The sequence below is a fragment of the Aythya fuligula genome, chromosome Z, assembly GCF_009819795.1.
Source record: "Aythya fuligula isolate bAytFul2 chromosome Z, bAytFul2.pri, whole genome shotgun sequence".
Lineage (NCBI taxonomy): Eukaryota > Metazoa > Chordata > Aves > Anseriformes > Anatidae > Aythya > Aythya fuligula.
The window spans coordinates 36,413,396-36,434,812 of record NC_045593.1 but is presented as its reverse complement, the minus strand read 5'-3'; positions in this window follow the sequence as shown (position 1 = coordinate 36,434,812).

Here is a 21,417-nt window from a genome sequence, read left to right as displayed (position 1 = left end):
AGGAGTGGCTTCTGTGAGAAGAGTCCAGAAGTTGCCTCATGTCAGACCAGAGCCAGTTCCAGATGACTCCAAAAGGGACCTGCTGTTAGCCAGAGCCAACACAATAAGCAATGTCGTTTGCACTTTTATGAGTGCAGATTTAAATAAGGGAAAAATAGACTGCTGCTGAACAGCAGTAAAGAGGGTGAAGAGTGAGAACCAGCCCTGCAGCCCCCAAGTCAGTGCAGAAGGAGGGCAGGAGGTGCCTCAGGCATGCAGCAGCAGTTACCCTGCGGCCTGTGGAGAGGCCCCTGGTGGAGCAGGCTGTCCCCCTGCAGCCCATGGGTCCCACATGGAGCAGATCTCCACACTGCAGCCAGTGGAGGAGCCCCCGGTGGAGCAGGTGGATGTGACCTGGAGGAGGCTGCGGCCCATGGAGAGCCCCCGCAGGAGCAGGCCCCAGGCCGGAGCTGCAGCCTGTGGAGAGGAGCCCACGCAGGAGCAGGGGGCATGGGGGGAGCTGCCGCCCACCCATGGCAGACTTGTGCTGGAGCAGTTTGCTCCTGGGGGATGGATGGACCCCATGGTACAGAGCCATGTGGGAGCAGTGCTTGAAGAGCTGCTGCCTGTGGGCAGCTCCTGCAGGCTCAGTTCATGAAGGATGGCATCTCATGGGAGGGACCCCATGTGGAGCAGGGGCAGAGAGTGATCATGAAGGAGTGATTGAGATGAAGCTTTAGGGGCTGACCACAACCCTCATTCATCCTCCTCTGCAACACTTGGGAGAAGGACGTAGAAGAGGGTGGAGGGGGGGGAAGTTGTTTTCAGTTTGCTTTTAGTTTCTTACTGCTTTACCTTGTTAGTAATAGTCAATAAATTACTTTAATCTCCCTGTGCTGAGTCTGTTTTGCCCATGATGATAACTGCTGAGTGATTTCCCTGTTCTTATCTCAACCCTTGAACCCTTTTCATTGTATTTTCTCCCCCTTTCCCCTTGAGGAGGGAAAGTGAGAGTGATTGTGATGGAGTTCAGCTGCCTATCTGGATAAAACTGTCACAAATTCAAAACCATTCTTCCTTGTCCTATGCCTACACTCCCTGACATAGTCCCTCTCCTCCTTTCCTGTAGGCCCCCTTTAGGCACTGGAAGTCTGCTATAAGGTGACTCCAGAGCCTTTTCTTCTCCAGGGTGCACAACCCCAACTCCCTAAGCCTGTGTTCATAAGAGAGGTGCTCCAGCCCTTTTGATCATCCTTTGAACCTGCTCCAACAGGTTCATATCCTTATGTTGGGAGCCCCAGAACTAGAGTTCTCTAGGAGAGCTGAATGCAATACTTCAGGACCCAAAAAGGACTAAAACTCAGTATCTTCTTGCTCCTGTCATGGTTTCAGCTGGAATAGAGTTGGTTTTCCTTCTAGTAGTTGATATGGTGCAGTGTTTCAGATTTAGGATGAGAATAATGCTGATAACACACATATGTTTTAGTTGCTGCAGTGAGTGCTCACAGAGAGCCAAGGCCTTTTCAGCTCCTTGTGCTGCCCAGCCAGTGAGGAGGCTAAGGGTGCACCAGGAGCTGGGAGGGGACACAGCCAGGACAGCTGGCCCAGGCTGGCCAAAGGGAGGGATGTTCTATACCACATAACATCATACTGAAAAATTAATATGGAGTTGGGGGGTCGGGGGGCTTGGGAACAGGCTGGGCCTTCATCAGCAGGTGGTTATCAATTGCATTGTGCATCACCTACTTTGTACATTCTGTTATTATTATTAATATTACCATTATCATTATTAGTATTATTTCTCTTCCTTTTCTATCCTATTAAAGTGTCTTTATCTCAACACATGAGTTTTTACTGTTTTTTCCTTCCATTTTTATCCCCCATCCCACTGTGGGTGTGGGGGCCAGGGTGAAATCTACAAACTGTTGTGTGACACTTAGCTGTCTGCCAGGTTAAACCACAACAGCCCCTTACTGGTACTTTTATTTTTAGGTGTCAGAATCAGATAGAGCTACTTTTCATGGAGAAGCATCCTATCTACCCAAGAATTGAGAGGAACTGCAAGTAATTTCTCCCTATAATTTGGCCGCCCAAATTCACACAGAAATCTGCCCATAAAAGAGACTTAAAACCTTTATTTTAAAATACTTCACCTATTTCTTGGGCACAAGGCCAATAAGTGAAATACTGTAAGAAGTAAAACATGTCTGTGTAACAGGAAACTTTTTATACTAAACAATAAAGGATAGTAAGGTTTTGGGGAGAGTTTTGCATTAAAAGTTCACATTAATACTTAAAATCACTCACACTTGCCGGCACACTCAGGTCTTCATTATGTATTATACAACTTTACCATATTGATGTAATGCATGTCACAAGCATATGTTTCAGAGACAGTTTTATGGATGAACCAGCTGGGCAATTGCTGAGGACCCCAGAGGCCAGAAGGAACTTCACGTGGACAAGTTAATTAGCAGTACAGATCATATAATGTATGGGTGGGACCAGGGAGGTGACCATGCATCAGCCTGTCTGGAGCCTTGGTGTATACAAAGACTATTACTATTCTCTTGCCCTCTTCCTCATCCATATTAGAGCAGCTGTGTTGCTACTGTAAACAGAAAAAACATTCAACATAAATTTTACAAACATACTACAATGGTTAGTCTGCTGGAAATAATTAGGACTTGCTGAAAAACAAAAGGAAAGATTGCTAACACACTAATTGCAGATTAGTGCTCTACAGCATCAAAACAGACAGCTGGAAGGCTTTACCAACACTGGTATCATAGTTTGTGACGAACCCTGGATAATTCTGCTTAAAGATTTCACTTGACTAATGAAGGCAATTTTTACAAATATGATTGTATTAGGGATTATACACCATAGTATTTACAATTCAGGAGGATCTATGTATTTCAGAAATATATGCATTTTTATTACAGATTAGTTTTTTTTTTCCTCAATCAGAAATACATATAATTTAGTTTACCATGAAGACTGCTACTTCTTTGAAAAGGGTTTTGAAAAGCTGAATAACTAGAGAATGATTCAAAGTCAGTTTATGCATGAAAACATATTCTTTTATGTCCTTTCATATTCTTTTATCTTTTATCAGGACCTAAGAATTAGTGCAAAAAATACACTCTCAAACTCCTTGCACTTTCTTGTTGATCTTGGTGATCCTATTTTTTATAAGTGGTCATGAATGAATGACTTGCAACATATCACAATATAAAATTTTTAAAATTCTTTCACTATAATATACCTGTAGGAATTTTTTCCCAGAATTGTCAAATAATTAATAGTACTTTGGAGCACCATTAAATAAAAGCCAGAAGTAGACCTGTTAACTGATTCTGAAGTTCGAGAATATTTTATAAACTGAGAGTAACAGAAGGCAGAAGACACATGAAGGACTTAATTAAATATCAAATTTGGGACTGACTCAGTCTCTCTCTTAAAAAAAAAATAAATAAATACAGATGCTAAACATGAAAATCCAAATCATTCAACAACCCTGAGGATCTTACTGTGATGTTCACTCCTATCTGACTGATATTTATGCCCTCCATGTTTTTCTTGTCCTTGCAAGAACAACTTTTTAAATACAGAAAAACTCCACCTTCCTAGTTTTGCACAGGTTAAACATGATAATTTAATGTTGTGTCTGACTGATTCATGATGTACCGCCATGTTCAGATGATTTTCCACAGGTGTAGACAAGATGATCCTGTCCACTCCATTTGCATGCACTCCAAATGCATGCATATGATGTTGTGAGCATTCCAGAGGTGGGGTTTCCCAATTAGACATTTCAGAAGAAACTTTTAACAAAAAACATCTGCAAAGACTTTTACAAATACGTTTACTGGGTAGATGGTTTCCAAATAAGATTAAGACCCAGACTATTTCAAAAGCCACACCTGTATTTTAGCCTCTGCAAATATAATTCCTGCTGATAAGAGAAGTCTTTTGCACATGAAAAAGTTGTGCTTTAAATATTCATTAATAGGAAGATTTTATAAAGGTCATGGGTGGAGGGATAGATACACAGGCAGATTTCCTGCACTAAATGTTTGGCATCTTGGAAATTCAATCTGTATATGAAACTTAGAATCAATAATTCATTGGACTACCATGAAGAAAAATGTAAATTTGTATGAAGATAATGTCTATAACATCTTTAGTTTGGGCTTGGTATAGTTTCAGTTAGGATAGAGTTAATTTTCCTCCTACTAGCTTGTAAGGTGCCATGTTTTGGATTAGGATGAAAAGAGTGCTGATAACATGCTGATGTTTTAGTTGTTGCAGAGCAGTGCTTACACCAAGCCGAGGACTTTTTCAGCTTCTCACTCAGTCTTGCCAGCGGACAGGCTAGGGATACAACAGGAGCTGGGAGGGGAAAAACCCAGGACAGCTGACCTAAACTGGCCAAAGGGGTATTCCATACCATCTGGGGTCATGCTGAACAATATATATGGGTGGCTAGCTGAGTTGGGGGGGCTGGCTGCTTGGGGATAGGCTGGGCATCGGTCAGCAGGTGATGAGCAATTGCATTGTGCATCACTTGTTCCGTACACATTATTATAATTATAATTAATATTATATTATTATATAATATACTATATATATAATATATATAGTATAATATTATATAATTATATATATTTTTTCCCTGTTTTAATAAACCGTCTTTATCTCAACCCACAGGCTTCACTTTCCCATTGAAAGAGGAAACAGAAATATGTGAAAGAGAAATATGTGCAAGAGGAACCAGAAATAGCTGAAACAGGAACCAGAAATACTTTAGGTAGTTGTTATCCTGATGGCAAAATATTGACCGATCTGTTTAAATTTCTGTCATGCTTTTTACCTCCTTGAGAATTAAGATATTTGTTTTTCTGCAATGTCTCTGAAACACTTGTTCAGCTGTATGGTGTAGAAGTAATTCTTTTGTCGGAGGACACCATTTGGGGGATAAATATTATGGTCCTACAATTAGAATAGTCCAATGAAGTCACTTAAGTCATCATTTTTCTTAATTTTTATTTTTAGGAAAAAAATTGTAATAATAAATAACATATAATAAACAATAATATATAATAATAATAGACAATAATATATAATATATAATGGATAAATAACATACAATGATGATAATAATAATGAATAATAAATAATGATTAATAAATAATGTATAATCCCTGCCCTGACAACCTGTGTAGCCTTAAAATCTCATCTTTCAAAACATATCAAAGAGTAAGTCTTCAATATCAGTATTATTATCTTGAAAACTGAAAAATTCTCAGACCAGGAAGCAGACATTCATATCCTCCCAGCACTCAACCCACAGGAATCCATCACCAAAGGAGGGGAGGGACATGAGCTGTTCCCAATGTTATTCCCAATGAATTTATGGACTCTGCTTATGGACTCTGAATGGCTTTCTTAGATTAATAAGACTCTTGTGTACCCATAAGTTACCCTAGGGCTTCAATTTAATCTGAGAGCTTGAGATTTGTGACCAACTTCTATATCTGTTCTCAAACTGTGCTCAGTTTGAGAAAGGAGTAGAATTTTCCCATATACTCCAAGGAATGCAAATATACCCATAAAATATATGACAAATGGAAAATAATAAGCTACCTAAACAGAATCTTAGGCAGTAGACAGACAGCAGTGATTTACAGGGGAAATCCCATTTAACATTGATTAAATGAGAAACACTTATGGAAATCATTGAGGTATGTATAGACAATAGAAGCAAACTGCACCACACATGTAACCTTCATCTGCAGTGACACATTTAAAGTGTTCAAAATCACATTAGCTTTTTGTTTGTTTGTTTGTTTTAATTAGTATCATTGTTATTGTTTTGCCTGGACTGACAGCTGTGCCTGGTTGGTGAATAGATGAATTGTTGTGATATTCCTTTTCTGTATCTGGATATACTAAGAAAATGAAAGCTAGTTTGGGCACTTCAAAAACAAGAACTGGCAGAGGAGCTGGCCAAGCCACTGTCCATCATTTATCAGCAGTCCTGGCTATCGGGGGAGGTCCCAGTTGACTGGCGGCTAGCAAATGTGACGCCCATCTACAAGAAGGGCCAGAGGGCAGACCCGGGAAACTACAGGCCTGTCAGTTTGACCTCAGTGCCAGGGAAGCTCATGGAGCAGATCCTCCTGAGAATAATCACGAGGCACTTGCAGGGCCAGCAGGCGATCAGGCCCAGTCAGCATGGGTTTATGAAAGGCAGATCCTGCTTGACGAACCTGATCTCCTTCTATGACAAAGTGACGCGCTGGGTGGACGAGGGAAAGACTGTGGACGTGGTCTACCTTGACTTCAGCAAGGCTTTTGACACCGTCTCCCACAGCATTCTCCTCAAGAAACTGGCTGCTCTTGGCTTGGACTGGCGCACGCTTCGTTGGGTTAGAAACTGGCTGGATAGCCGGGCCCAAAGAGTCGTGGTGAATGGAGCCAAGTCCAGTTGGAGGACAGTCACTAGTGGCATTCCCCAGGGCTCGGTGCTGGGGCCGGTGCTCTTTAATATCTTCATCGATGATCTGGACGAGGGCATCGAGTGCACCCTCAGTAAGTTCGCAGATGACACCAAGTTAGGTGCGTGTGTCGATCTGCTTGAGGGTAGGAAAGCTCTGCAGGAGGATCTGGATAGGCTGCACCGATGGGCTGAGGTCAACTGCATGAAGTTCAACAAGGCCAAGTGCTGGGTCCTGCACCTGGGGCGCAATAACCCCAAGCAGAGCTACAGGCTGGGAGATGAGTGGTTGGAGAGCTGCCAGGCAGAGAAGGACCTGGGAGTATTGGTCGATAGTCGGCTGAATATGAGCCAGCAGTGTGCTCAGGTGGCCAAGAAGGCCAACGGCATCCTGGCTTGTATCAGGAACAGTGTGACCAGCAGGGCAAGGGAGGTGATTGTCCCCCTGTACTCAGCTCTGGTGAGGCCGCACCTCGAGTACTGTGTTCAGTTTTGGGCCCCTCGCTACAAGAAGGACATGGAGGTGCTTGAGCGGGTGCAGAGAAGGGCGACGAAGCTGGTGAGGGGCCTGGAGAACAAGTCCTACGAGGAGCGGCTGAGGGAGCTGGGCTTGTTCAGCCTGGAGAAGAGGAGGCTCAGGGGCGACCTTATCGCTCTCTATAGGTACCTCAAGGGAGGCTGTAGCGAGGTGGGGGTTGGTCTGTTCTCCCACGTGCCTGGTGACAGGACGAGGGGGAATGGGCTTAAGTTGACCCAGGGGAGTTTTAGGTTAGATGTTAGGAAGAACTTCATTACTGAAAGGGTTGTGAGGCATTGGAACAGGCTGCCCAGGGAAGTGGTGCAGTCACCATCCCTGGAAGTCTTCAAAAGACGTTTAGATGTAGAGCTTAGGGATATGGTTTAGTGGGGACTGCTAGTGTTAGGTCAGAGGTTGGACTCGATGATCTTGAGGTCTCTTCCAACCTAGAAATTCAGTGATTCTGTGATTCTGTAAAGCACCCCTTCTTGAAGTGCCAGGTACAGAACTTGCAGTGATAAAAATTGTTTCTCTTATACCTTAGATTTTTAAAGCACTGCAAATTTCTCCATGTTGTATTTCTTATGCCTTTATCAACGTTGCCAGTCCACTGATTATTGCCATATGTTAATGCTGTATGGTTCATCTTAGTATGATTTAGAACAGGCTGATCTTTGCTTTATATCAGGTGTGTGCCTCTACTCTAATTTTTTCAACATCTTTTCCAGTGCCTCGCAAAAATCTGATAGAAGTTGTCACTGGGGTTCATTGCCTTTTACCATCTTTTGTTGTCACATCCTTTCACAGCATGAACTTCCACTTTCTTTGTGGAGTCTTAAGGGAAAGCACATTAGCTGAATAGAGGCTATTCATTGAATATTATTTATCCACCTCTCCTTCTGCACAGGAATCTGACATTTTTATTTCCCTTAGTGGAGGCCCAAGATTGCCACTATGGACAGTACTATGTAACCTACTGAATGCTTCGCATTTCCTCTTTCACTACTATTTTGGAAGCTAAGATCAGAGTGAAACCACACACAAATAATAATGTTGTAAAAGAGCTTATATAGCTATTTCTAAATTTGCTTGTAACTGTTCAGTTCATTGTGGCTTCAATTGCAGTAACATCATCCTTCCTTTTAGAATTATTTTATACCTGCCCTCCTGCCATGGTTTTGACTGCAACAGTGTTAATTTTCTTCACAAAGGCTTCTATTATGCTGCATTTTGGATTTTTGATGAAAATAGTGGTAATACCACACAGATGTTCGTAGTTGCTGCAAAGCAGCGCTCACACAGGGCCAAGGCATTTTCAGCTCCTTGTGCTGCCCTACCAGCAAGGAGCCTGGGGGGTGCTCCAGGAAGACCTGGGAGGCGACACAGCCAGGCCAGCTGGCCCAAGCTGGCCAAAGGGGTGTCCCACACCATGTGGTGTCACAGTCTGCAATAACAGCTGTGGTAAAGAAGAAAGAAAGGGAGTGGGAGGTGCTTGTTTTCAGAGTGAAGCCATTTGCCTTCCCAAGAAGCCTTTACACATGCTGAGCCCTGCTTTCCTGCAAGTGGCTGAAAACCTTCCTGCCAGTGGGAAGCAGCGAATGAATTTCTTGCTTGCGTTTGCTTGTATGCACAGCTTTTGCTTTACCTAGTGTACTGTCCTCATCTGATCCCATGAGTTCCCACAATTTCACCTCCCCAATTCTCTCCCCCATCCCACCCTGGTAGAGTAAGCAAGTGTCTGAATGGGTCTAGGGCTAAACCACAACACCTCCAGTATGAATATTATTCTTTCATTTTATCATTTTTTTTTTTTCATTTTATCATTTTGATAGCTGTTATTTTCCTGACTTGCCCTTTCTAGCTCTCCATGAGCTTCTTTGTCAAATCACCCCAAAAATGTTTCTGCAGATTTCAGCATTATATTAGGGCAGTCAAAGAACAGAAATCCACAGTACTAAGTACAAGGCAAAGCCTGCAGAAAAGATTCTTGCTTTATCAGATAGGCTTAATTTATTCACCCTTATAGCAGCACTGATCAAAATAAGGAGGACATAGGTCAGCTTGTACATTTCTGTCTAGCCATAGCTGAGCAAAAAGTTTTTTGTTTATTTGTTTTTATTATTATTATTTTTAGAGCCTGTTTATCTCTGTCTTATGTCACTTCCTTATATATAGGAATAATAAATACTTAAAATTGGTTTATTACCACAGTTAGGCCAAAGTTGTAAAGGAGAGAGAGGGTTAGCACCTTGAACAGCTCTAGGATGATAATCAGTTACCTTTAAAATCCACTGAATTAGTCAACAGATTTACTGTCAAGAATGAATGAAAACCTGAATTATACCTGTTTGCCAGAAGGCATCTGAACATGTTGACAGTAGAGCTCACTAGGTTCAGTGCCAGCTCACTGGCACATTAAATCAGCTATGCAACTGTCAAGCTTAATTGAATTTATCTATGTGTTTTAGAAATAATGAAGGTGGTCAGAGAAGCATCTGTCTCACTGTGTATAATCTGCCTGAAGAAAGGAAAATGAGGCCATGAAACTCAAACATATTGTCTTCTTCTGAGAAGTAAATGGCCAATTATCAGTCAACTTCTGTTCTAAGAAAGTGACCTCTCTGTCCCAGGCTTTTTTCTTTTCAACAAATACAACTCCAGCCAGAGCTACTGTACTGAAATCAGATAATCAACTTGAATAGCAAAACCAATTAAATGCCATCCATATCTAGAGATTCTTTGAACCTTAAACATAAGACTAAATTTAAGGTGATTATGCAAGTTTTCCTGATGTTATTTCTGCTGAGAAACATGAGATTAAAGCCAGATCTGACTTCATCACCCACCTGTAACTTAAAGGGTATATATAATGTTGTTTAGGTTCATTCAACTACTAATGAAAATACAACCTGATTTCTCATAAATAAAGCACAGATTTGTCACAGTTTTAGCTGATAGTTAAGTTTACTATAAATTCTTCACATTTTAACGTTATATAAAAAATGACAGATTGGCACAGAATTTCATTTTTTCAGGGCAAGGAGGAGCAACCATTTTGTTAATGGAATATCTGAAAATATTTAGCTGTGGGAAAAATGTACCTCAACATTTTCTGTGTTCATTTTAAAAGGCTTACAATATATCAAAGGTAAAAATACTAATAATAATTAAAGTAAAACAAAGCAGATTCTGCAACCCTTAAAATTAAACAGTACTTATATAAATTATTCAGTAGAAATGCAAAGAGCAACCTTACATGCCCCAACAATTTGCAAAGGTTTTGTTTCTTCCCCCCCGAAGAAAACAAACAAACAAACAAACAAGAAAAAACAGCCACCCTCCCTCCCCCTCCCCCAGAAAAAAAAAAGTAGAAAAGGAGAGAGAGGAAACTGCAGAGCATGTTAATTTCCTAATGTTTCTTTTTCTTGCCGTTGGAAGTATAGCTATTTTAACATGAAAACAAATTAATGAAAAGTAGCAACAACTGACAGAGAAACCAAGGAGAACCTCATTTTATTTTTTAATAGCCTTTCCTTACTAAATTCCAAGTTGAAGAGCAAGAAACAAACAAACAAACAAACAAAAACAAACAAACAAACAAACAAAAAGCTGCTTACGTGACTTCAAATCATTTATCCTTAGGGCAGAACCAGATCTATATTCACACTCAGTCTGGTCTGGAAACCAGGGAGCACACTGACAGCCTGACAATTTACAATTTTAGTTATTTCAGGCGCCTTCATTTCATGTATCAGCTGCTGTATAAATATACTTCAATTCACGTAAGCAAGTTTAAAAATTCTGCTGACTTTCTAATATATTAGATAGGTTGCTGCTGGCATAAACCTCTGTGAACCTTGGCACATACAAACTAGACTCTGAATGTGCATAGAACTCGCAGACGGATAAAGATTGTGTTTTTACATGACTCAAAAGGCATTTAAAGAGCTTTTGACCACATGAAACTGAGAAAGTCTCACAGTAGACACTGGGAACTTCTCTAAGAACCTCAATAGGCTTTAAATCTGTTACTAGGCAACTAATAGCCAAGTAGAAAAAAATGTTATTTTTCTACTTTTAAATTTCCAGCAAGATTAATAAAAGGTTCAGAAAACAATCACAAGTATTTAACAGTGCTTTCCAGCCGTGAATTAGCTTGCTTTATCATTTGATAACATAACAACTTTCACAGTTCCTAGTTTTATGTATGTCCTACAATATCCTGGTTTTGCTTTCTTTAATCACTTTTTTTTTTTTTTTTTTTACAGACAGTATGAGATGAGCTTAATTTTAATTATTGAGATGTCCCCTTTTCCCCAGGTATTCTAAGTACTTTATGTAAGCAGGAAAATTATAATTAGCTGCTAGTGAAAATTAATATTATTCTGATCAATTATCAAGGTATTCAGTAGACTATTGTACTAGCTCTTGTCTTCCTGTCATTTAGAAAAGCAGCCTTTCTGCAGGCTTCTGCACTAACATGACAACTGTTTAAAAATAAATAAATAAATAAATGTTCTAGAGCAAACACTTAACACCAAAAACTTTATGGCAAAATTCTTCACCTAGTTCATCTTTCCAATAAAATTCAGCCATCCCACTACTACTTTTTTTTTTTTTTTTTTTTTTTTTTCACCATTCCTGTCCTGCATTTACGCCACAAATGCCCAATAGCGCAACTAGTTGACAAGTGAACCACATGCTGCCCAGTACTGGAGACATTCTGCTAAGAGGACTGCATTTAGTGCCCAGTCATAGTATTCAGCTAGGGGGTTTGATTTTCAGCTGTGAGGCCTAAAATTTTTCAGAAGAGAATTAGAATGAGGATACACGTTTTCCTTGTAATTTAGAACAGCCTGTTCTATGGCAGCCCAGTTTACATCAAACAACACACTGCACATTAAGTGGAAAGAAAACTCATAAACCCATTATAAGCACATGTTGGAAGTTATAGGAAAATGTGAGGAGACCTTAAAGGAACTATGTACAGTCTAGCAGAATAAAATTAACTGGGGAATTTCCTATATTTTTAGGTTTTATACCAGTAGCTGACAGACTAGAAAAGTCTCACGCCAACCAGGAAAGCTAGTAAAAGAATAGGACCAATGAAGACTATTAGGAATACAATCTAAGGGACTGTTCCACTATTACCTTCTTAAAAACAGGTTAGTTCATGACATTTACTTTACTACTTTATCTTATTTCTATGAATTCAAAATTCATCATTTTGATATAAATTGTTCTCTCTGTTAATAGAGATTATCTACATAGAAAAAAATATAAATGTCTTAAATCTAAAACTAAAATATAAAATTTAAATCTAAAGTTCAAATTCAGATATTCTATGATTCTATGTTTCTAAATTCTGATATATATATATATGGAGATATTTTTATATTTTTTTTTCTGAGATGGTTAGATCAGTAGTTCACATACCAATCAAGTTAATAGGCACTGCAGGAGCATAAGCAGAATTATTATTATGCAGAAGCATAATAATGCTCTATTTTTCTCTATTACTTTCCTAAACATTCAGCATTTTTCACTGGTGCTAGGTATTACCATTTCCATAGAATATCTTATGTCAATTAATATTCGTGGGTTATGTTCCTTCACTTACAAAATTCGGTGAGATTAGAAGAGATTAGATATCTCTTATTAGAAGAGATTAGAAGAGATTAGATATCTCTTCTACCACAAAAAGGTCACTTCAGATTGACCCACATTTCATTTAAATTACCATTTTAGTGTTCATCCTTTCATTAGTTTCATGTGTTATTCTTTCAGCTCTTCATGTTGGCTTCTGTCTGATATAACTTAATACAGGCAACATATTTGATTGCCTAAAAAACACCTGGAGCGAGTTCTGGGAGCACAGTTCTGGACTCACCAGTACAAGACAGAGATGAAGCTATTGGAAAAAAAAAAAAAAAAAAAGGCCACAAACATAGTTAATGGACTGGAACATCTCTCCTGTGAGAAAAGATGCAGAGAGTAGGGACTGTTCAGCCTGGGGAAGAGAAGTCTCAGGAGAGATCTCATCAATGAGTACAAATGCCACAAGGCAGGATGCGATGCAAAGAGGTTGGAGGCAGGCTCTGTCCAGTGGTGCTCAGTGACAGGACAACAGGCAATGGACACATACTGAAACACTGAAGGTTCCCTCTGAATATCAGGAAACACTTTTTACAGTGAGGGTGACAGAGCACTGGCATAAGTTTCCCAGAGAGCTTGTGGAGCCTCCCTCCTCGGAGACAAATATTCAAAAGCTGCCTGTATATGGTCCTGCACAACCAGATGTAGGTGGTCCTGTTTGAGTAGGGGAGTAGGACCAGATGACTTCCAGAGATCCCTTCCAACCTCAGTCATTCTAATTCTGTGATATCAACCAAATTTTCTGTATCCATATACTTGGATAGCAAGTGAAGTTCTTTCAAAGAACTTCAACAGGTTTCAGAGGCAAAGTATTTTATTCATTTCAGGCTATTTTACAATAAAGGAAGGATTTTTAAACTAATTTAGGGTCTACAGTTCTTTAAAGTTCTACAAAATTGTTTTTAAAGATCCACGATAACACATTTTAGAAAGCAACTACTTCATACATTAACACCTTCCCAAAAGAATTCCACAAGTTCTGCAAGCTAGCCAAGTTAATTGGCTAAACAAAAGACTTAATTTTTTCCCCTAAAACATATGATCCTTCTTTTTAAAATACCCTAATAAAAATAATAATGAAAACCTCTATACAGTCCTAAAATCATAACTCATTAAACAGATTAGAAAACAAACCAATTTAAAATTTGCCAACCGACATCCCTTTTTTCTCCTTTTTTTTTCTCAGTTTTTATTACAGATTATATATACAGACTTGGGACGATTTATAATGATCTAAGATTCCCTTGTATCAGTTCCAGAGTACTAAGTGAACGATTCTCAAGAGGAAGCTTGAATTGAACATCTGCAAACTGCTGCAAAAATAGCATATACTAGAAGAAGCTCTGAGAAATTTAGCTCTGAGGAACTTTAAAAAACACAAATAGTTTGCATGGGTTGTGTGTGGTTTCACCACTTGAGAGAAATGAAGTCTGTATAACTTCTCACAGAGCTTTCAGAAATTCTCCTTTAAGTACATGCTGTCATTTGGAGATGTGGTTATGACTTGCAGTTTCTCATTTCCAAACCCATCTTATGACTTCCCACATCACCTCTCTTAAGAAAATTTTGTGGATGTGCAACTTCTATCACCTTCTCTCTCCATGACAGACAGATTGGCTAGACAGCTCCTTTACAAGCCTGTCACACATGAAGACTAACTAAATAATCAGGTCAATTGTTTATAAGAAAATGCACATTTTCATGAAAAGTTGCCTTCTGCAGTATGTTGTAATATATCAGCAAACCTGACTGTAAAGCAGTAGCTCCAGTTCTAGGCTACTGATCAATACAAGACTGTTCTTTGCTTGTAGATAGAAACCAAATTAGAAAAAGGTCATTTGATTTTGTTTGTGTCATATTTTGTATGAATGCAGAATTACCAACTCCCTTGAGAAAAAGCAAAATAATCTTGACTGTAAGTTCACAGCCTAGATCAGCCAAACCCACCAAATTTCATGCAGCGAAAATGCTCTTATTTCCACACTGAATACTAGGTAAAAGAAATGTGAAGGCACAAAACTCATGTGTGCACAGAGTTAACTCTGCAAGCATTCAATTAAAAGTGTCAGAGCTCCTGATAAATTTTAGCCAACTAAGTATTTATTTCAACCTCACAAAAGTATTGTTCTGTCACAGGCACCTCAACAGATTTATGCCCTTTTCCCTTCTTACACAATAATTCTCTGGTAAAACAGTGAACAGGAATTTTAGTATTTTGCCTCTCACTCCAGTGTTCAAGGTACTTCAAGCACAGCATTGCTAGCTGGCTGAGTAAAGGAATTGGCCCACTCTGCTCTGCACTGGTGCAGCGTCACCTTGAGCACTGTGCAGTTTTGGGCAGCACAGTATAAGACAGACATAAAACTATTAGAGAGTGTCCAAAGGAGGGCTGCAAAGTTGGTGAAGGGTCTAGAAGAAGAGATATGTAAGGAACAGTTGAGGTCCCTTGATTCGCTCAGCCTATGGAAGAGGAGAATGAGGGGAGGCCTCATAGTGGCCTACAACTTCCACAGGAGGGGAGCAAAGAGACAAGGTGCTATCTCTGATTTCTAGGGACAGCTTGGAGCGGCAACAAGGGAGGGTCAGATTGGGTTTATGAAAAGGTTCTTCACCGAGACAGTGAAGAGGCACTGGGACAGGCTCCCCAGGGCAGTGGTCACAGCACTGAGCCTGCCAGAATTGAAGAAGTGTTTGGACAACACTCTCAGACATAGGGTCTGATTTTGGGGTGGTCCTGTGTGGACCTAGTAGTTGGACTTGGTCCTTCTGGGTCCATTCCAGCTCAGGATATTATATGATTCTATCATTCTACTAGACCAGACTTCAAATACAAAGGACTCAACAATGTCCTTTGAAAATATTACAATATTCAAAGGGTCATAATGTCTCACATTTTCACCAGATTTTGAAAGAAAGACATGAATATGAAACAGAGAAGTAGGATGGAAGGAGCAATTGTGCAAAAATAAATAAGTAAAATAATTATTTATTTAAGGAATCCCCAGCCCAAACAGCCACAGCTGTAGAAAATGGATCACATGGTTGACAGTGACCATATTTCAACAATATGAGGGGAATTACAGGTATTTTACCAGTTAAGTCAGAATAAAGTGATTGGAAAGTAGTATAAAAAGTCTGGATTTCTAAACACTATGGAACAATTTCTATAGAAAGGTATTGATGAAGAAACTGTTATCACTTGCATCTGTACTGGCCTCTCTCTAAGTATTCATGGTATTTATTCCAGGGATGAGGATGAGATTGCATAGGTATTCCAAATAAGTGAAATAAGTGATGTATAATCTGTCCCATTTGCAATAGCAATAAATAAATAAATAATTCTCCCAACCACTGCAAGCACCTAAATGCTGATGACAAAGAGGGGTCTAAATCTTAGTTGTATTAATACAAGATAAATATCTAAATGTAATAGAAGTCGCAGTCTTAATGCAAGCATTTATGTTTGCAGAGAGTAAATGTTAAATGTTATCTTACTTAACTTTATTTTCTTTTAAAAATAAGGATAAGATGGTGTAAAATCATCTTTTATACTACTTTATGTGATATTAATGTTTCAGACATCAGTCTGGGAGATCCATTCACTGCTACCACTTTCTTTATCTTTTGATTATGAAATATGCAATAAATTAAACTCATTTTTGAATTACCCCTTATTTTCTACAGATGCAATTTAACATAGTCTAACAAATTTCATTCCACATTTTGCATAGCACAGTATTTAAAACAGACAACCCCAGTTTTTATATATAACATAGAATCATAGAGTCATAAAATCATTAAGATTGGAAAAGACCTCCAAGATCAACTGATCCAACCATCCCCCTACCACCACACTAGGATGGATAACAACATGGACTTTTCCCAAACGATATTTACTGAAGTAAAAATTTAATGTCAGAATTTTCTCATTTGGGCTTATTTTGTATGTGTGTGTGTAGGGAAATAGGGATTTTTTTAAATTTTTTTTAGAGGTTTTTGGTTTTTACCTAATAGAATTACAGTAACAGTATTGAAAATGTCATAATAATAATTATATGTGGGGGATAAAAATTCACTGTGGAAAAGTAGGTTAAATAATCTACTAGTGTAAAGTATAAACCCAACCTCACATAAATTAAAACCACCTTTAAACAGAGAAAAGAAAAAAGAAGAAAAAATGAGGGGGGAGGAGGGGAGGAGGCAATAAAATAAAAAATAAAATAAAATAAAATAAAATAAAATAAAATAAAATAAAATAAAATAAAATAAAATAAAATAAAATAAAATAAAATAAAATAAAATAAAATAAAATAAAATAAAATAAAATAAAATCTGTCCATCATTTATCAACAGTCCTGGCTATCGGGGGAGGTCCCAATCGACTGGCGGCTAGCAAACGTGACACCCATCTACAAGAAGGGCCGGAGGGCAGACCCGGGAAACTACAGGCCTGTCAGTTTGACCTCAGTGCCAGGAAAGCTCATGGAGCAGATCCTCCTGAGAGTCATCATGCAGCACTTGAAGGGGAAGCAGGCGATCAGGCCCAGTCAGCATGGATTTATGAAAGGCAGGTCATGCCTGACGAACCTGATCTCCTTCTATGACAGAGTGACGCGCTGGGTGGATGAGGGAAAGGCTGTGGATGTGGTCTACCTTGACTTCAGCAAGGCTTTTGACACTGTTTCCCACAGCATTCTCCTCAAGAAACTGGCTGCTCTTGGCTTGGACTGGCGCACGCTTCGTTGGGTTAGAAACTGGCTGGATAGCCGGGCCCAAAGAGTCGTGGTGAATGGAGCCAAGTCCAGTTGGAGGCCAGTCACTAGTGGCGTCCCCCAGGGCTCGGTGCTGGGGCCGGTGCTCTTTAATATCTTCATCGATGATCTGGACGAGGGCATCGAGTGCACCCTCAGTAAGTTCGCAGATGACACCAAGTTAGGTGCGTGTGTCGATCTGCTTGAGGGTAGGAAAGCTCTGCAGGAGGATCTGGATAGGCTGCACCGATGGGCTGAGGTCAACTGCATGAAGTTCAACAAGGCCAAGTGCCGGGTCCTGCACCTGGGGCGCAACAACCCCAAGCAGAGCTACAGACTGGGAGAGGAATGGTTGGAAAGCTGCCAGGCAGAGAAGGACCTGGGAGTGATGGTTGACAGTCGGCTGAATATGAGCCAGCAGTGTGCTCAGGTGGCCAAGAAGGCCAACGGCATCCTGGCTTGTATCAGGAACAGCGTGACCAGCAGGGCTAGGGAGGTGATCGTCCCCCTGTACTCAGCTCTGGTGAGGCCGCACCTCGAGTACTGTGTTCAGTTTTGGGCCCCTCGCTACAAGAAGGACGTGGAGGTGCTTGAGCGGGTGCAGAGAAGGGTGACGAAGCTGGTGAGGGGCCTGGAGAACAAGTCCTACGAGGAGCGGCTGAGGGAGCTGGGCTTGTTCAGCCTGGAGAAGAGGAGGCTCAGGGGTGACCTTATTGCTCTTTTTAGGTACCTCAAGGGAGGCTGTAGCGAGGTGGGGGTTGGCCTGTTCTCCCACGTGCCTGGTGACAGGACGAGGGGGAATGGGTTTAAGTTGACCCAGGGGAGTTTTAGGTTAGATGTTAGGAAGAACTTCTTCACTGAAAGGGTTGTGAGGCACTGGAACAGGCTGCCCAGGGAAGTGGTGGAGTCACCATCCCTGGAAGTCTTCAAAAGACGTTTAGATGTAGAGCTTAGGGATATGGTTTAGTGGAGGGCTGTTAGCGTTAGGTTGGAGGTTGGACTCGATGACCTTGAGGTCTCTTCCAACCTAGGAAATTCTGTGATTCTGTGAAAATAAAATAAAATAAAATAAAATAACATAAAATAAAATAAAATAAAATAAAATAAAATAAAATAAAATAAAATAAAATAAAATAAAATAAAATAAAATAAAATAAAATAAAATAAATAAAAGAGAGAGATAAATAACAAAAGGATGGTTTTCCTTAACAAAAGAACAGTTTTCTTTTGACAAATGGCATAGAACAATAAAGGTCAAACTTTCAAAAGTAATAAGGTTTTTGCTTGAAATATGTCCTTTCCTGCAGATCCAATTTCCTTCACATCAGTTTCTTTATTAGAGTATTTGCTGCACAGTTCTGCAGTACCTTCCTATTCTAAACCTGGATAATCTTATTTAAAACACCACAAATGTTAACAGGGAATGAAAGATGATCTTTTAATGGCAACAACTACAACAACATTAAAAAGAATGGCAGGTTTAAAAGTAACTTTCAGGTCCTTTAAGAAAGAAATTTCAAAAAATAAAATAAAATAAAACAAAAATCCTTAAATCCTTCATGTAAAACTGGGCATGAGCAAAAGTCAGAAAAGCATGGGTCCATATCCAAATTGCTTTGAGGTTCAGCAGCAGTCAGTTCACATCTGCTTTGAAAGTGTCAACAGCATTGTTACTCAGCTGGGGATAACTTTCTGTTCTTAAAGGTGGTTCAAAGCAGAAAGATATGAAGTAATCACAAAAGCAGGGGATGTTTAAAGAGCAATAACCAGAAAGTTGGACCACCTCTACCTTCTTGTTAAATACCCCAAACTCATTTTCCCCCAAATGAGACATTTACAAGTCAAGGAATAGAAGATACTCTAGGAAATTAACCTAAGGCAAAACTGAATTATTTCCTGTTATTTCAAGTGAATATAAAATTTTGGCCTTTCTTGCAGTGTTTTTGCTTGTAGCAAAATTGGGATGTAATTACATGATGAACATGCAGACATATTCAAAATTGATTACTCTTCTCCTGACAAGGTGATAAAAGGAGATGTTTCAAATCTCTGGGTTAAATATACATCCCTGAGGCTTAGAACAGAAAAGGTGGCACCAGCCAGCCCTTAGAGCACCAGACTGTCCTCCCCTTGTTCTTCTGGTGGTACAGAGAGCATTAGAATTTTACAGTAAATTAACCCCTCCTTTGTAGGTCCAAAAGAGCTTATATTTAAAGGATTTGCCTGTCATAAAATCATAACATGAGAAGTATTTAATTATTCAGCTATGTCATTTCTATAATACCATAAGAATTTACATCTCCGTAGCAAATTCCCATGCCGCTGGAGCTCCCCTTTCACAGATGAACAATTAGCATTGAGGAAGCTGTATGTCCCTCCAGATGTGTTAGGAAAACAGCAGAAAATATACCCTTGTCTGTGACCTTCAGGGGCTTGCTTGGCTAGCATCTAACAGACATGATAAAGTATTCACTCAACTTCCTCTGTTTTGAACAGCAGAAAGGGATGCACGAGTGGACGAAGACCACTTTGCTTATCACAGAGATTATTGTACAAAGAAGAGATATGCTGAAAGTGTTTCTTTCCAAAGTTGATAATAAGCACTATTTTCTGTAAAACAGAATAGGACTTCAAATAACTACTGAGAAAGATCATGCTGTGTTTCACAGAGAAAGCATGTTCATAGGGAGAATAGATAAGTGAGTGCACCCTGCATGATTCAGCATCTTTCCTTTTGAGGGTTAACTGGGAAATTAATTTGCATAGAGTTCCTTCTCCAGCTGTTAAAAAACACGTTTTGAAATATTCTTCCCTATGCCACCAAAAGATCAAGACTCTCCAAATATATTTAATAGTATTTTTTCTCTGATGCCAATGCCTGCTGCAGAAATTGTTTGAAACCAATCATAAAGGCTGTTTGAGTTTCACTCATGAAACTCAAAACCAGCTAAGCATAGCCATAAGATTCTCCCATTAAATGTAGTAACCTCTATACCCTGTAGCAGTTTAAGCCAAAGGCCGAAAGTCTTTAACCTAAGTCTCCCTAGTGCAACACACAGCTTCTTTTAACTGCTAAAGAGAGAGAAGGCCCAAAAGTACAGGAAATAATAAAGGAAACCAGTGTAACTACTCACATGAGTAGAAAGAGTGAATGGAAGTAGTCTATATACACAGTTATTGTCCTCAGAAGACAAATATTACTAATTTATTCTGACAAGAAAGAACTGAGCTGATTTTCTTATGCTGAATAAGAGTATTCATGAGCAGATCTTCACAAATGATGAGCAAAGAAAAATGTTATAAATATGTCAGTTAGCTTTTTAGAACCACACCAAAATTGCTATTTCCCAATATTTTTATTTTTATTTTTCAATAAGAATGATACAGTATGTGGTAGCATAACAGCATAACTAGACCAACCACCATTCAAAACCTCATCTGAAATTTCTTAACATTAATAAAGTCACAAATGGCATGTAAAATCATGGAAACTATTCAGATATGCTTGTAATTGGTTACAAACATATCTGCAGTTAAATTAGGATCTACAGATCTGCCTGTTGAAAGAAATGTGGCAGTCAGTTCACTTTTCTCCTCATTTCTCTTTACCTTTAAGAAAACAAAGTTTTGTATCTAGCTGTGCAGTCCCAAGAACAATATAGGATACAGGATCAATATAGTTACTTTTTTTTTTTTTTTTTTTTTTTTTTTTTTACAGCTTGCCTAGCGTACAATGGAACAGGGTATTTTTCCAGATGCAGATCAAGCATGTGGTGTTTGTACACACTATTTAACTCATTTCATTTTTATAAAAGTTATCAAAATTTTGAATTACAAGGAAACATACAAAAGCAACGGCAGCAAACAAAAAGAAGAATTATTATTATTAATAATAATAATTACAACCACGAGGTAAACAAATAGCCAAAACCCAGGAGATACAATAGCAGAAGTGTATGTGAATAGTTTGGTTTTGCCTTTCTGAACCTGGACAGAAATTAGAGTACAGCCTG